The sequence below is a fragment of the Lithobates pipiens genome, unplaced genomic scaffold, assembly GCF_037356315.1.
Source record: "Lithobates pipiens isolate NorthernLeopardFrog02 unplaced genomic scaffold, aLitPip1_a1.2 Scaffold_23, whole genome shotgun sequence".
NCBI lineage: Eukaryota > Metazoa > Chordata > Amphibia > Anura > Ranidae > Lithobates > Lithobates pipiens.
The window spans coordinates 305,551,320-305,558,824 of NW_027507785.1; the positions used below are offsets into that span (position 1 = coordinate 305,551,320).

The 7,505-nt window shown below is 44.5% G+C and overlaps 1 non-coding gene across 1 annotated transcript; it reads left to right on the forward strand.

Annotated features, from left to right (window-relative positions):
• The first annotated feature begins 6,353 nt into the window (after positions 1–6,353).
• Positions 6,354–6,435, forward strand: TRNAS-GGA (transfer RNA serine (anticodon GGA)). The gene has a single exon. It is a non-coding gene; the product is annotated as a tRNA-Ser (tRNA).
• Positions 6,436–7,505: the final 1,070 nt, after the last annotated feature.

The window sequence follows — 7,505 nt, forward strand, 5'->3', positions numbered from 1 at the left end:
AAAGCAGTGTAGCGAGTGCAGCTCTGTGGGAGCATGCCCCTGGGCCCCGTGGGCCCTGCGGACTTGATGTCCGCCAGCCACCCACAATTGCGCAAAGGAGAGGCAGAACAGGGAACTGCCTATGAAAACAACATCTACTAATCCCAGTGATCGGGAACAGTCATCTCTGTCATGTTTCAGTAAGACCATCCCCCTATAGTTAGAACACGCTGAGGGAACACACTTAACCCCTTGATCGCCCCCTAGTGTTAACCCTTGCCCGGCCAGTGTCATTTTTACATTGATCAGTGCATTTTGATAGTACTGATCAATGAAATAATGTCAATGGTCCCTAAAAAATGTAATTTGGGTTTAGATTTGTCCGCCGCAATGTCGCAGTCCCGCTAAAAATTGCAGATTGCTTCCTTTACCAGTAAAAACAGTGAAAAATAGATAAAAGTCCCTAAATCTATCCCGTAGTTTTTAGACAAGATAACTTTTGTGCAAGCCACTCAATATACGCCTATTGCGATTTTTTTTAACCAAAAATATATATGTAGCGCCGGCTCCTGACGAGCATACACTATATGTTTTTGAAAGTTAATATTCCTGAAACCACAGTTGGGTTTTAGGGCTAATTTTACTAAATTATGATTTTAGTACCAGTCCAGCTGGGTTGCACTGGGTTCTCCTTGGCCGCAGGTGTCACTCTCACCACCGGCAAGTGGTAGAACTCAGTTTAGCTGGGTGTATTGAGTGCCACGTTTTTCTCGGAACCAGCCCACTGGGAGTGTTCTCCTGCTGTGCATTCAGGGGGGTGGTATTTAAGGTACTGACATCATGTGCTATGGGGTTCCGTGCCAGAGGAGTTTTTTGTCTGTTTGGTTCTGGTCCTCCTGACCAGCCCCCATGGCCCTCCTGGCCTGGGGTGTGGTTCCATGCATTCCCAAGTCTCGGGGCTGGATAGCCCGAGGCGAAGCAACTGTGGGTACAGGCCTGAATGGATATCGAGGCCTGGTGGTTCGAGAGTGGTCCGGTGCCGTCTCATCTAAGGAGAGGCCCAGCAACTGGAGCAGCATCCAGGAGAGGACTCTTCAGGAGGAGGCTATGCATAAGCCTGGCTTCTCTGAAGGAGCCTGGAGGCTCAGTTGAAGGACACTTCATGGATCCACACTCATACGGTATCGCCGGACCGGCTGAGAGATACTGGTACATTATGATAGCTCTGAAAATTTGTCTATGTCCGCCAGTTACCCTCAAGTCTGTGCAGGGACTTTTTCTCAAGTATTCTACACTCAAGTCTGTGGCAGAGACTTTACTTTACTTAACACCCTACCGGCTGCTAGGCCTAGTGAGAGGAGGTCTATCCGGGGTTTGTGAACATCCAGCTGTGAAACGGTTATTCTCTGGATTTCTTCTATAAAAACTTTTCATTTTTGACAGTCCAAAGTACCTGAACTTCCTCCTAACCCACTACCCTAAATTGAGAGATTCTGTTTCTATTTCCAAATAAATAACCAAAAAGAAGATTCAGTGTCAGTTTCTACATTTCTTTGGGGCATCTACCACGGGAAACCCTAGACAGAGACGAGGTCAAGAAGGTAACGGTAAGCCCAATAAAACCAGCAGCTCCTTTGGGGGTAGTGCTACATATAGAAGAATATATATCGGCCTAAACTGATGAATAAATTTGTTTTCTTTATATATTTTTTGTGGATATGTATTATAGCAGAAAGTAAAAAAAAATATATAGTTTTTTTTTCAAAATTGTTGCTTTTTTTTTGTTTATAGCGCCAAAAAAAAAAAAAAAATGCAGAGGTGATCGAATACCTCCAAAAGAAAGCTCTATTTGTGGGAAAAAAGGGTGTCAATTTTGTTTGGGTACAACGTCGCATGACTGCGCAATTGTCAGTTAAATCAACGCAGTGCCGTATTGCAAACAATGCTCTGGTCATTAAGGGGGCAAAACCTTTCCGGGTTGAAGTGGTTAAAAGGTTAAAAAAAATCAAATTTTTTTGCTCATCTGGAGTAATTTGCTACATGCAATATTTATCAGATGTCCTGAGAGATGGATGACCCGTATAAAATATCAGCTCCTCTTCCTGTCCCCTGAGCTGAAAAGCAAAGAAATATCGTCCACGTACAGAATGCATTTGTCAAACCCTCAATAGATCCAAGTCATAGATCTCTCATCAATATTAAACAGTCTACGGTGATTAGAACTCGCTGCTTTATCTTGCTTAAGCATTCATTTAAAGCGTTCCAAAACCCTGTCATCATCATCCGCGGATCTGCTCCCGGTCTGATAGTGTTACTGATCTGCAGATAGAGCGTGTGCGTGCGGTTGGTGCGCCGCTCTTTTCTCGTGGCTAAATAAATGTGAATTCTAGAATATGACAGCTCCTGCCCAAATATGTCAGCGTATTATCAAAAGCGCTGACATCCTCCTCTCATCTTTCTCAGATCATCGCTGTGCACTAGAATAATCACCCTTCCAGATCAGGGACATTGGCAATCCTCTGCATTCTCAAATCACTCACATTAATGATGAAAAATTATATTTTTGTTGTGACATGCCTGTTGTTGTCTCTGGGTTTCTCGGTGAGAGTCATAGCTCAGAATCGGGATAATGGAGAAGAATGATGTAACAATCTGAAGACCTCAAACCTGCAAGAAGAGCAACGCAATGAATAATAAAACACAGCATGACTTTTGGAATATTACGGATACTTAAAGAAGAACTGCAGTCAGTAGAAATATGAACAGAGAGTATGTGCAAACCTATCCGGTAATCCACCGGATTGGGCACTGCCATCTGTTTAGCTCAGCTCTGCAAAGTGCGTATCAGAATAGATCAGTAGGGGTTTGCCTAATCATAGGTGTGCGCATGGGGTGTGTCAAGTGTGCTTGGGCATACCCTAATCCGTGGAATGGCAACCTGTCAATCATGATCTACCCAACTGGTCACGGGCAGGTGACAGGTAGACAAAAGTCCTTCCTTGTCAGCCCCTGGACAGGAGGGGCAGTAGAGGTTTACTGGAACCGATCAGCCGGCTTCCTTCCTCTCCTGTCGGCTGCGGCAGGGCATGTTTAAGGATGGAGTCATCTCTGTCCTCGGTCCCCTTTCTCTGTCTCCAAAGTGACACATCAGGGGTCTGTTTAGACCCCTGATATTTCACCAAAGCCCCCCCAACGGGGATCCTAAAATTAAGTTGTAAAATAAAAATATAATAATAATAATATTGTAAAAAATATACTGACACCATCCACTGCTTTACTGACTCCATCCACTGCTCTACTGACACCATCCACTGCTCTACTGACATCATCCACTGCTCTACTGGCAATGTCCACTGCTCTACTGACACTGTCCACTGCTCTACTGACACTGTCCACTGCTTTACTGACACCGTCCACTGCTCTACTGACACCATCCACTACTCTACTGACACCGTCCACTGCTCTACTGACACCGTCCACTGCTTTACTGGCTCCATCCACTGCTCTACTGACACCATCCACTACTCTACTGACACCATCCACTGCTTTACTGACTCCATCCACTGCTCTACTGACACCATCCACTGCTCTACTGACACTGTCCACTGCTCTACTGGCAACGTCCACTGCTCTACTGACACCGTCCACTGCTTTACTGACACCGTCCCCTGCTCTACTGACACTGTCCACTGCTCTACTGACACTGTCCACTGCTTTACTGACACCCTCCACTGCTCTACTGACACCATCCACTACTCTACTGACACCGTCCACTGCTCTACTGACAACGTCCACTGCTCTACTGACAACGCCCACTGCTCTACTGACACCATCCACTACTCTACTGACACCGTCCACTGCTCTACTGACAACGTCCACTGCTCTACTGACAACGTCCACTGCTCTACTGACACCATCCACTGCCCTTCTGACACTGTCCACTGCTCTACTGACACCGTCCGCTGCTCTACTGATACCATCCACTGCTCTACTGACACCATCCACTGCTCTACTGTCAACTTCCGCTGCTCTACTGATACCATCCACTGCTCTACTGACACCGTCCACTGCTCTACTGATACCATCCACTGCTCTATTGACACCATCTGCTGCACTACTGTCACCATCCAGTGCTCTACTGACACCGTCCACTACCTTACTGACGATATCCACTACCCTTCTGAACCGTCCACTACTCTACTGACACCATCCGCTACTCTACTGACCCTATCCACTACCATACTGACACGATCCATTGCTCTACTGACATGGTCCGCTGGCATGCCAATAAAGTTCATGTGCGTGTAAAGGCAGGTGCCCCCATACTTTCTTTTTCAGACTAACAACATTTTCAGCAAGGACAGAAAATACCTGTTGATCTTCCGAGAAATCCGTTGTCACTTTGAGCTGAACTGCAAGGATAAATAATGTTACCCCCCCCCCCCCACACACACACACACTTCATCAGCGTTGAAACACAGCAAGGATTCCATGACTTTGGAGTGTGGGAGGAAACCCACACAGGCACAAGGAGATTGTGAAAACTGCAAGCGGGTAGTGCTGTGGTTGGGATAAAAATCAATGATCCAAGTGGTGCTAGGCAGAAGCTCTAACCACGTAGCTACTATGCTGCCTGAGAGCAGGGCAGGGCAGGGTAGGGCAGAGCAGAACCCAAGCTGTCAAACTAAAAGATCAATTTGGCAGAATACACAATTTAAAAAAATCTTTCCATAGTATTGAATATCCAGTCTCTACTTGGATATTCTCTCATCTCTACCTGGAATGTACATGGGTCTTTTACTGCTTCTGCAGAATGACCTCCACAATTGGGGCCTGGTCTCCCAATTGGGGTAAAGTTTCCACTAATCAGGGAATCCAACCACTCTATGGTGAGAAAGTATTGTCAATTCTCCTAAAGACTCTTTAATGCCTTCTAAAAAGCACCCTTCTTGTTAACAGCCAAACCAGCTAAACAATTACAACATGCTGCTGCCTTAGAGCTTTAAGGGATCGAGGGTGTAAAATAAAGTGGCTGGCATGCCACCAACAAGTTTGTTTTAGGTCAGCATGGCTGTAGATCGATCTTTGTGAAAAATATCTTTAACTTTTAAAGATCAAAATTTAGAATTAATATATGGAGTGGCGCTTTTCACAGTTACAGAGGGAAAGATCTCCCGATATATGAGAATGATCTCAAACTGCAAAAATAATTTCTTGGTGTAGGAAGGAGAAATCTTGATGTCACCCCTATATAATAAGTGTCCATAAAAGAAAAAAGTAATGCCCCGTACACACGACCAGACTTTTCAACATCAAAAGTCTGACGGAATGATTCCGGCAGACTATTCGAACGTGTGTGGGCTGCAGCGGACTTTTGATTTGCAAAAGTCTGACAGACTTTAGAAATGGAACATGTTTCAAATTTTTCTGACAGAACTCTGCCGGACCCAGTTCCTACTGAGAAATCCGCTCGTGTGTATGCTAGACTGACAGACTAAAACCGACGCTAGGGCAGCTATTGGCTACTGGCTATGAACTTCCTTATTCTAGTCCAGTCATACGTCATCACGTTCGAATCCGTCGGACTTTGGTTGTGATTGTGTGTGGCCAAGTCCGTTCATTCGGAAAGTCCGTCAGAACTCTGTCAGAACTCCGTCAGAACTCAGTCGAAAGTCTGTCAGACTTAAGCCCCGTACACACTATCAGATTGTCTGCTGAGTTTTTCCTTCAGATTTACCAAAACCATATAATATGAGGTCAAACCTTGGGAGTTTCAATGTGTATGCAATCAGGCAGGCCCTTCTACTACATGGTTTTGGTAAATCTGAAGGAAAAACTCAGCAGACAATCTGATAGTGTGTACGGGGCTTCAGTCCCTCGAAAAGTCTGGTCGTGTGTACGCGGCATTAGGTGTCAAGAAAAATTCACTTCAATTCAAAATCAACTCTTGTGCTTATGTGAGGTTATGGATCTTAACCTCCCCAATAACTTGTTCTAATCTATAATCACAAGCAACACACAAGAAATGGATAGTTCTAATGAAAATTTTAAAAAAAGGAATGTAATTCAAGGTAATAGAAAGGCTTTATGGACAGTTGGCTCTTAATTTAAGTAAAGACTGTGGAAACCAAATTTTTTGTATGCGTTTTAGCTACACTCAATGCTACTCAAGCTCACAGGATACAACAGATCCAAGGAAAACATGGGGGGGTCATGGTGTAAAAGCTATGGCTGTTAATTTAGTGATTTGAGTTAAAATATCAGTGGAATTTTCTACCAATCAGTTTTTTGATAGAAAAATCTTTGCACAGCCAAGTGCTTTCTAGGTTGCTTCAAAACACAAAGCAAACAAGCAAACAAAACCAACCAATTGAGTAGTTGTGGCCGAGTGGTTAAGGCGATGGACTGGAAATCCATTGGGGTTTCCCTGCACAAGTTTGAATCTTACCAACTATATTCAATTGCATGCTTGCTGAAGATGCAGATATTGTTTCCATAGTGTTCTTTAACTCCGTATTACAAATTCAAATTGGCAAAACAAAGGCCCAGAGATGGTTCGAAGGCGGTAATAAAAATGATAAGGGTTAAAGCTGAACACTGGGATAACCAAAGTACAAGTCTTGTGCATTCATAAGAAAGAAACAGGAGAGCGCCTCTAAGTTCAATATATCATAGGTTTAATAAAACAATTAAAAAGCCACTCACATGCGGTAGGTCAAACACAGGCTCTATTGTACAGTGAGCATCTCAGGGTCTCGTCTGGGCATCCATGCAAGGTTCTGTGTCAGGCGCTCTGCCAGGAGGGAAACGCCAGCGTTTACAGAAGAGCAACTGACACAGAACCTTGCATGAATGCCCAGATGAGACCCTGAGATACTTAGGTAATAACAATGTATCACCACCGCAGCTGTGATCCAACCAACTTCACTCCAATATGCTCCTATGGACCTAAACAGCATACATTTATTAGGTCAGATGCGTTTGGACCCCTCGGGGGGCGGGGGGGAGAATGAATAGATAAGTATTCCTTAAATACAGGTATCCTCATGGAGTTATGATATTCCTGGTGGTAATAATGGGCTTGTATCTCTTTAAGAGGCCCTCTGTCCCTTTTCCTTTGCTCCCAAACACTCAAAGAAACACAAGGTGGGTACCCATAGTGTAGTATGTAAAACAATCCCACATTCATTTATTTAAAGAAATGTAGTTACATTTAAAACAGATAAATGTGCCTTTAAACTAAGTATTACAGCCTCAGTGCAGCTCTTGTGACATCAGAGTCACCCGGCTCCTCCCACTTGTTACGTCACCCCCTTGTGACTTCCTAGGTCACGAGGGCGGTGACATAATGCGTGGAAGGAGTACGTCACTGCCCTAAATCACAAGGATGGTGACATAATGCATGGGAGGAGCTGGGTGACGCTGATACCATGAGAGCTTACCTTACTTTGTATCCTTTCTTTTTCTTCCCTATGTAATCGACATGAGAGTGGAGGAGGGATTAGTAGTCCAAATCCTTCCTCACT